The following is a 10106-nucleotide window of genomic DNA, read 5'->3' on the forward strand; positions in this document are numbered from 1 at the left end:
GAGCACGTGCAACCTTGATAACATGTCGCTCTGCATGGTTGCTAAGTAACACCTCCACCCACTCCCCTCTTGGCTAGTTGACTTTAACATTAAACAAAATTAACCATTAATTTGCACGCAGAATGATCTTTGCTGTTTCACTTCCGGCACAGGCCATTGGTCCATCTTATTTAATGTTTCTACTGACTGGTTGCAGCTCTTCTGGGTTTCAGACTGGAAACTTTCCCAGCCATACCTGGAGATGCCAGTGATTGACCTTCTGCATGCTAAGCAAATGCTACAACACATTCCCCTTTGAGTGTGCTGGTATGACCACTGGCTATGACAATACAAGGTGGACAAGCGTAAGATGATGCATGTCGGGGCTAAGCTTCCCATGTCCAGGAAATCACCTGGGAGACAAGCCATTAAGACTACAAAGGGTCAAAGAAATTCGTTGTGAGGTGGCATATGGTTGCCCCCCAACTCAGAAGATAAAATCAGAGCTTAGTTTAGAGAGGTGATGCGACTGAATGACGCAACTGAGAAGCAAAGCAGCAGGCAGCACCATATTGGATCTCTGCTGGAATCCTAGGCTGCGCCTATGGAGGAAGCAAGACGCTCTTGGGGTATTGACACTATGAACCCCTCCATCGTAGGCTCAGGTTGTAAATATGTGCAAATAAACCATATCTCATAAAGACACTGCAGTCTCAGTTGTGCCTCATTTCCAGAAGGAAACACAAGGCCTGGGTAAGCGTCCGGAACCCCTGGAATCTTGTACCACCCAGAGGCTGGGGTGGCGTGCAACAATAATATCCTGAGCATATCAATGTAGCGATGTCTCGAGAAGAAGGAATCACATCTGAACTGTGAGTTTTCTCCAGGGCATTCTTGTTCAGAATACAAAGTGAATTTCCTCCTTACCCACACACCTTTCCCAGGAGGACACATTAAAAACTTACATCTTCCCACTTGTAGGGGCACAGACCAAAACTTAAAAAAATTACTACTGCTACTCTTTGTACAAATTGGCTTCAACTGCAGCCTATTGGCAATTGCCTATTTCATCAAACATCGTTTTTCTTCATAATAATAATAAAATAATAATAATAATATATATTTTTCTACCCCTCCCCATCTGGCTGGGTTTCCCCAGCCACTCTGGGTGGCTTTCATTAAAAACAGAATAAACAGAACATTAAAAACAGAATAAAACTTCAAAAATTAAAAACTTCCCTGAACAGGGGTGCCTTCAGATGTCTTCTAAAAGTCAAGTAGTTGTTTATTTCCTTGACATCTGCTGGGAGGGCGTTCCACAAGGCAGGTGCCACTACCGAGAAGGCCCTCTGCCTGGTTCCCTGTAGCTTCACTTCTCGCAGTGAGAGAACCGCCAGAAGGCCCTCGGCACTGGACCTCTGTGTCCGGGCAGAATAATAGGGGTGGAGATACTGGGCTGAGTCCGTTTAGGGCTTTAAAGGTCAGCACCAACACTTTGAATTGTGCTTGGAAACGTACTGGGAGCCAATGTAGGTCTTTCAGGACTGGTGTTATGTGGTCTCGGTGCCCACTCCCAGTCACCAGTCTAGCTGCAACATTCTGGATTAGTTGCAATTTCCTATCCTTACTCTATGACCCATGCCTTGATTAGCAACACACACACACACACACACACACAAATAGGATGCCAATCAAATGCCAACAACATTCCTGTTCTTGCTTAAATGTTGCTAATGAGCGTTTCAGATCTTTCCAGTGATGCAGCTTTTCTTTATTAAGGTCATTTCCTGGGGAACGTATCCGGGCATATTGAAACCATTGGAAGGGAAGAAAGTGGATCTTGGTCCTTTCTTTCTTTATTTAAAAGCCTCCTTTCCTGGGAATGCCTGTCCTCCCTCCCTCAAATTCCATGTCTGGTCAATAGTAGGAAGAACACTGTGGAACGGCTTCTCCTTCTCTTAACATATTGCTATATGTTTAATCCAGGCAAACAGGTTACTTGAGAACAAAGTGAACTAGAAAAGGGGCAAGGTTAATGATTACTCTGACCCTTTGCTGTGTTATGTAAGCTGAAGCCTTGGTGTTTTATAAGACCTTAGCAAGCTGACAGAGGTACACTTGTTGTATGTTAAGTGCGGAAATGGTTCATGATATAGAAGTCGCAATCAAGACTAAAACTGCAGCCCCTAGTGCATGGGTAGGCAAACTAAGGCCTGGGGACCAGATCCAGCCCAATCACCTCCTAAATCTGGCCCATGGAGGGTCCGGGAATCAGCATGTTTTTACATGAGTAGAATGTGTGCTTTTATTTAAAATGCATCTCTGGGTTATTTGTGGGGCATAGGAATTCATTCATTCCCCCTTCAAAATATAGTCCGCCCCCCACAAGGACTGAGGGTCAGTGGACCAGCCCCCCTGCTGAAAAAGTTTGCTGACCCTTGCCCTAGGGCATTTGCTAGGAAGTAAGTTGAATGTTGTGGGCCTGAGAATTAATATAAATAAGGGTTGTGGAGTGTAGTGGCTTTGGGGCATTAGATTAGGAGCAAAGGGGTGACAGTCTTGCTGGGTTTTCCAATGGCAGTTCCAAAGAAGGAAGGACCGTTTGGTGTTAGGTGGCATACACCCTCCCAACACAAGTGAAAGACCACATCATCTACCCCCAGACACAGTCCTGCCCCTCTCTTTCAAGTTCTCAAAAAGTTCTCAAAAACCCCTGTCCCTCATCTCTCAAGTGGTTAAGGCTGTGCCACTCCATACACCAACCTGGGAATACGTCCACTGAACTCAGTGGAATTTACCTGAACAGAACTTACCTTGCACTGAAAAGATGCTTGAAAGAGGTTTATGCTGTGCTGGCTTGAATGCTTTTGGGAGCACTTTTTGCCACAAGCAGATTTGTCTCTTCTAATGACTTTTAAAACAAAAAAGAAGACCACAATTTGAAACTTTGGGCCACATATTTTTTTGAAAAAATTGGCACCTGTTTGGGAATCATTTTCTGTGTTTGCCTTTGTGAAGGTGCCATGGAGAAAAGTAATCATTCTGAAATAACCTTCTTTTAGTGTTTTTCCCGATTCATGTCCCATTCCATCACTACCACCTTGCCCTTGAGGGCAGACTAAGAACCAGGGCTGATCCATGACATTTTGCTGCCTGAGGCAAAGGTCAAGATGGCGTCCCCTCTCATTCCACGGTCAGAAGCTGACTAGGCTGGCAACTGAATCTCCCTTTAACAGTGATAATGGGACAGTGCTTTCAATTGCACTAGAGGGCAAAAGACTGGCTCAGGGCAGACACAGCTCTGTCCTTCCAACCTTTCATTGCTGTTCTCCTTCGCCTGGAAATTGCCACCTGAGGATACTGCCTCATTCTGCCTGATAATAGGGCTGGTCTTTTTCTAACAATGGCTTCTCAGTTTAAAGTACTGGAAAACATTGTACCCACTGCAGCTTGTTATCCAGCATGCTTTAAAAATGACATATATTAACAGCTCAATCCTATGCTTGTTTACTCAGATGTGAGTCCCATTGTGCTCAATGAGGCTCACTTTACAATAATGGTGCCTAGGATTGCAGCCTAATCACACTGCAACAAACGAGAGCAAACTAGGCAACATCCTTTTGACACGCATGGATTTCACTCTGCACACTCTTCCTACAGAACATAACGAACACCTCACAGAACATTCTGAGCTTCCTAGACATCCATAAAGCTGAGCACCACAGTTGCACCTAAACATTAGGAAGAACTTCCTGACAGTAAGAGCTGTTCGACAGTGGAATTTGCTGCCAAGGAGTGTGGTGGAGTCTCCTTATTTGGAGGTCTTTAAGCAGAGGCTTGACAACCATATGTCAGGAGTGCTCTGATGGTGTTTCCTGCTTGGCAGGGGGTTGGACTCGATGGCCCTTGTGGTCTCTTCCAACTCTATCATTCTATGATTCTATGATTCTATGCACAGTTTCTCTCTTTTCTCATTGGTTTTCACACAGTGAAACAACAACAACCCCCAAACCTCAAGCACCTTGTTTGTCAGCATCCACGGCCCCCATTGTCTTCAGCCGCAGCTTGGCTGAGGCCCTGGAGCATAATTACAATATTAGGGGATTGTGCCAAATGGATGCCAGGCATTTAATCAACCATCCCATAGCAAATGTAAGAGGGACATAAACACCAGGGCTTGGCTGCTTTCAAATTGGCACTTATTCAGGATTCTATAAATGGCAGCCAGGTAGTCGCCTGGTTTTCTCTCCTGCGCGCTCTCTCTCTCTCTCTCTCTCTCTCTCTCTCTCTCTCTCTCTTTCTCTGATGAGTGTGATTTTTCCATGGACAGCATGTCCCAGGCCTTACTGAGCGGAAAACAGAGAGATGGTCCCTGGTGGCCGCCTGGGTTGAAGGGGGGGGGGAGGGGAGCAAAGTGTTTTGCAAATATTATTATGCCAAGGGATGACAAACACAGGTCCACCAGTTCAGACTGAAGAGTGGGTCTGTGCTGGTTGGAAAGAGAAAAGACCCAGCAGCTGGGAGAGGTGCCAACCCCCTGTCGTTTACAAGCTGAGAGCACACAGTTGGATCTGTATGTGCTCTGGACCAAAATAACCCTCTCCGCCCAGTATAAATCTGGGCTCCCTATAAATCATGCAAATTAATTGCCTTTGCATCCCGGGGCTTCCTTCTTTGCATAATTTGCTCTTATGCTATAGGGGATCCATTGATAAGAACGGGAGGTTTGGGGGTAAAGTAAGTGGAGACGGGAGTCAGGAAGAAATGGAAGCCAGGCACCCATGGGGCAGGAGAGAGCTGTGCATGGAAGAAACAAGCAGAGGGTTTTTAAGGCCATGAGTGCTGCCGGGTGTTTGGCCCATGATGGTGTGAGGAACCCCCTAGCACAGCATGGATGGGGTGCCCCCTCTCCTGCTTCCACCCAATTCCTCCATGAAAGCCACATTTTCCTCAAGGTCATTAGCAGCACCCCTTCGTTCTCATTTCAAACTGTGAGCAAGCTTTGTTGTTTAGTCATTTAGTCGTGTCCGACTCTTCGTGACCCCATGGACCAGAGCACACCAGGCACTCCTGTCTTCCACTGCCTCCCGCAGTTTGGTCAAACTCATGCTGGTAGCTTCGACAACACTGTCCAACCATCTCACCCTCTGTCGTCCCCTTCTCCTTGTGTGATCTTTCCCTACATCAGGGTCTTTTCCAGGGAGTCTTCTCTTCTTGGGAGGTAGCCAAAGTATTGGAGCCTCAGCTTCACGATCTGTCCTTCCAGTGAGCACTCAGGGCTGATTTCCTTAAGAATGGATAGGTTTGATCTTCTTGCAGTCCAGGGGACTCTCAAGAGTCTCCTCCAGCACCATAATTCAAAAGCATCAATTCTTCAGCGATCAGTCTTCTTTATGGTCCAGCTCTCACTTCCATACATCACTACTGGGAAAACCATAGTTTTAACTATACGGACCTTTGTTGGCAAGGTTCTTGCTCACATTCTTCACTCCCTTTGGGCACTTGCAGACAATCTGTTTATTGTGAGAACAGGATGATGGACTAAATAGGCTATTGGCCTGATCAATTAAGCTGTTATGTTCTTATGCTATAAGAGGCAGAGAAAGAAGGTGCTTCTAGATGGGGAACTAATTACCAGCCTTAGCTGCTGCTGCTGCTGCTGCTGCTGCTGCTTCTTCTTCTTCTTCTTCTTCTTCTTCTTCTTCTTCTTCTTCTTCTCCTCCTCCTCCTCCTCCTCCTCCTCCTCCTCCTCCTCCTCCTCCTCCTCCTCCTCCTTGGCGATCACTCGTAGCTGAGTAAGATTGTCTTCCATAAACAAGGTTTTAACAGTGAGTTCATAAGTGACTGTGGAGGCCAATTCTGGATCCACACATCCTTCCACAGTAGGGACATAGGTTTCTGGGCAGGAGTTGATCGTGGTGAGGGTTTGCCAAACATGCCTTCCTCTTAGCACGTTTCTCCCTTTCGTCCTGAGTTTGAGCATCATCAAAACCCAGAGACCAACTGTCTCTAAGGTGCTACTGGAAGGAATTTTTTTATGGTTTGGGTCAGCAACAAAACTAGCCAGGTTGTGCCCAGGTGAGGAGCAAATGTATGGGTGTGATAGGAGATGCCACCCACCAAAATGCCACCCATGCCTGTTAAAATCTATCCACCCGAAGACAATGTGTTTTCACACAGGCAGTAACTGCCCATGTTAGTTATCAGATTTCCCGCAATAAAGAGAAATTCAGATTAAATGTTACAAAAAGAAGTATTGCGGGTAATTTGATGACAAAGATGCCATGGGGATGCCACACTTGTGTGCCTGGGCAGTACCTATTCTATAACCAACTCCTCATCTCAATGCGACCATATAGACAAAGGCAATCCAACAAACATACCTTTCCCCAGACTTTGTGGGTACTACTTACCCAGGGAGTTATCTGAAGCCATAACTAGAACTTTAAAATCACATGTTTCACCATGTCAAATCCCGTGCAAGGTACCAGACCTCAAGCTTGCATATTGAAATTGAAGACATGTGCCAATACAGGGACTCTGTACCAGACAGGAACTTCCTGTGGTGGGCCCTCAATTGGTGAGGAACTTGGTTGCTTGTAGGAATCGCCCATGTGGTGAGGAGGATTTGACCATGTCTCTATTGACTCAGGTTTTTGTTTGTTTGCAGGTGTGTGGTGGAGTTCTCTAGACAATGTGACCGCATTCCAGTGTTGTTTTATGCCTGCCCCATTCTGTGTGGTCACCTGTGTTCATGAACCCTGCCTCCCTCAAACACTGTATAAAACAAGACCGGGTTATTGATTTCCTTTAAATCCTTTTGTTTTATCTAGTTCTTTATATGGTTTCTCTATCTAGCTTTGGAGTGCAAATCTTGTGCATTTTTTTAAAAAGAAGAAATGATGGACACGGTAATAGGTCTGTATTCTGTGCTCAGGAGATGCAGCCCAAACCATTCTGTGCTCAGGAGATGCAGCCCAAACCATTTTTGGTAGACTGGATGTGTGTAGAACCATCATCCGAAGGCTAAAATGTCAGGTGGCACAGGAGATGGATAAAGCAAGTTTTGATCACCTGGACAAGCTCTTATAGTTCACTCATCCTTCCTTTTAGTCTGCCAATCATTTCCAGCCTACTGTCTTTGCATAACTGGAAACTCTCAAAAACACATCTTTAGAACAGAAGCAGTGGTCATTCATTCACTACATCTAGTGACTGAAACTGTCACCCATTAATATAGGATGCTGTGTCTGAATAGGGTTGGCTTCCTATTTCTGGAAGCTAGTTGTAAAGTGGTCCTCATTTGGTCTGTTCCTGTTCATTTAGTCATTCATTAATTTTCCCCCAGACCTCTGGAATTAAACAGAGTATGTTAAAATGTTCAGCATTCTGTCCTTTTAGTTTGAAGGGTTCTGTTTTTCAGCAGGTTTAGTGGATCACTGAATCGTTGAGGGGCAAAATTTAACTTAGAGCCAATAAACCTATTTAGGCAGAATATTGCCCTGTTTGGGAACTGGGATGGATTTCTGGTTTTCTGTTCCATCTGTTTCACAGTTCTCAGGTTAAAAGTCCTTTCCATTTCTGTAGCATGGAGTGTTGCAAACTCTCTGGGAATAGGTACACTAAATTATGTATAAAAGGTATATAGGTATGTATATAGGACCTGCTTAGCTTCAGCAGAGTAGTGGTCTCATGTGCTGTCAGGCCATGGGTGGCATTGTGGTATAAACCTCTTGGGCTTGCCAAACAGAAGGTCAACAGTTTGAATTCCAGCTCTGTCTCAGCTCCTGCCAACCTAGCAGTTTGAAAGCACACCAGTGCAAGTAGATAAATAGATACCACTGTGGTGGGAAGGTAAATAGTGTTTCCATGTGTGCTGGCGCTCATCACGGTCCTCCATGTGCCACTAGTGGTTTAGTCATGCTAGCCACATGTCCCAGAAAGCTGTCTGTGGACAATCACCGACTCTCTTGGCTTGAAAAGCGAGATGAGCACTGCACCCCATAGTCACCTTTAACTGGACTTAACCATTTAGAGGTCAACAGCTAGAGGGCAGCACATAAGCTACCCCATCTGTTCCAGTATTCTGCAAATGTCCTGGTGATGAGCTGTGTAGCAGAAAACTCCACTGGGATTTATCCAGATGCTTTGCACCTCTGTGTTATTGGAATAGTCACTGCTAAATTTGGATGCTTTATTCCCTCTTTTTTAATAGTCCCCCCCCCCCAATTCCTTGTGAGACTAATGTCTCCTATTATAATACAATGTAGCTCTGGTTTGTTAACAGGAATAATGTTCAGTCCATTAGAACCAATTGTTTTGTCCGTAAGTTACAGGTTTTTCACAGGAAAGTACGCTTTTATCATTTTCAAGAAAAGATTCTGGGGCATTGCTTTATGTGACAGGATCGTTTAGAAACACACAATTTAAATCGATTTACTAGTGTGGCATTTTTGCAGCTTGATTATGGCTGAGCTCCAAAAATATCACCTGTGCATGCATGCGTGGAGTGAATGTTCCTTTTGGAGCTTTTTTACACCACAGAAAATAACCCCGATGTGGTAAGCTGCTATTCAGTTTTGAAAGAAACTTGTCTCAATATCTGTAGGGTTCCAGGTTATTATTTAATGGTTCACAACAGGTCTTGCAGACTTGTCCTCTTGTTTGATGCGCTTCTCAGTTCCCGCTTTTCTGATGAATTCCCATTTCTCTATCCAGGCCTGTGAATATTTCAGCTGGGTGGCATCTATGGCAATGCCTAGTAACGTAGCTATTTCACATAGTGTTTGTGCATAGAACAATGTTCCCATTTGTGTGCCTACTACAATCCTCTGTGGATACTCTGTGAAGGCTATAAGCTCCCTTTTGCAATGGTTCATGCTGCAATTGCACAAACTCAATTTCACCATTCTAGGCTGCTACACCAATGCAATATCTGTGGCATTTTTTGATATGTGCAATATTACACAGATCTTATTTTTCCATAGCAGACCACAGGATTTGACTGTAAGGCTTAAAGACTGCAGTTGGTCAACAGAGATTTGTGAAAAGCAAATTATGTGCAATTAACCTACTTTCTTTCTTAAGTGGGATAAATGGATTAATGGTTGAAGAGAATGTTGGGTATATAACACAGACCAAAACAATACCCTATGCAAACTAGATAGAACAACCTGAATAATAATAATACAATTTTGATTAATTTTTTTTTTAAGGAAAGAAGAGAGGTACTGAGTAGGAGTCAAAAGGGGTCTTTTGAGGGATCAGTGCTGCTGAAACTGTTATGCCTGAAACACAGCGGTTTGGCACCCACGCTGCATTTAATCAACCTAATACTAGAGTATTTAACTTTTTCACGCAGTGTGTAACTAAAAAATGGAATTTTATTCCACTAGATGTGTGGGGGGGGGCTGCTAAATAACCAACCTCCCTCCTTTCAATACAGCTTTGCTGTGGATTGCGGAGGCCCTTTTTTCCTTTGCAGAGAGTGAGAGGGAAAACTGAGATTTTGTGTGGGTTTATGGTTTCGACATCGCACTGCTCAGACAAGTAGAGCGCTCGTGCAAGTGTGACTTCTTCTCAGTGAAAAATTCAGCTGGCAGGCATTTCACTGGAAGCAACTTTGGGAAGCAGAACCTAGATCTGAATTGGGATTTGGTGTGTTTGCTGCATTTGAAGTCCAGTTTGAACAACTTTTCTACTCCAAAGGGGCCTGCAGAATGCAGCAGCCTGCCAGTTGGCCGTGAGTTTCTTAGTATAAACAATAAAGCATGTGTTTATTTATTAGTTTATTTATTGATCTGGCAAACTGCCCAGTAAACAAGGCAGATGGTGGCTCTGTGTGATTTAAGAATTAAAGCAATAACCCAAAGGCTATATGAGAACTGAAAATTCAGGTAGAGTTTCAATTCCGCTTTCATTATGCTCAGAGAAAGGCCTTGTGGAACATCTTACTTATTGCATTCATTGTATTTTTATCCCACCTTGTTCTCCAAGGAGATCAAGGTGGTGAACATGGTTCTCCCCCTCCTTGTTTATAATCCCCACAACACCCCTTTGAAGTTGGTTAGGCTGAGAGGCAGTGACTGGCTCAAGATCATGCAGTGAGCTTTATGGCTGAGTGGGAA

This window comes from Podarcis bocagei (assembly GCF_964188305.1).
Source record: "Podarcis bocagei genome assembly, chromosome: 2".
Classification (NCBI taxonomy): domain Eukaryota; kingdom Metazoa; phylum Chordata; class Lepidosauria; order Squamata; family Lacertidae; genus Podarcis; species Podarcis bocagei.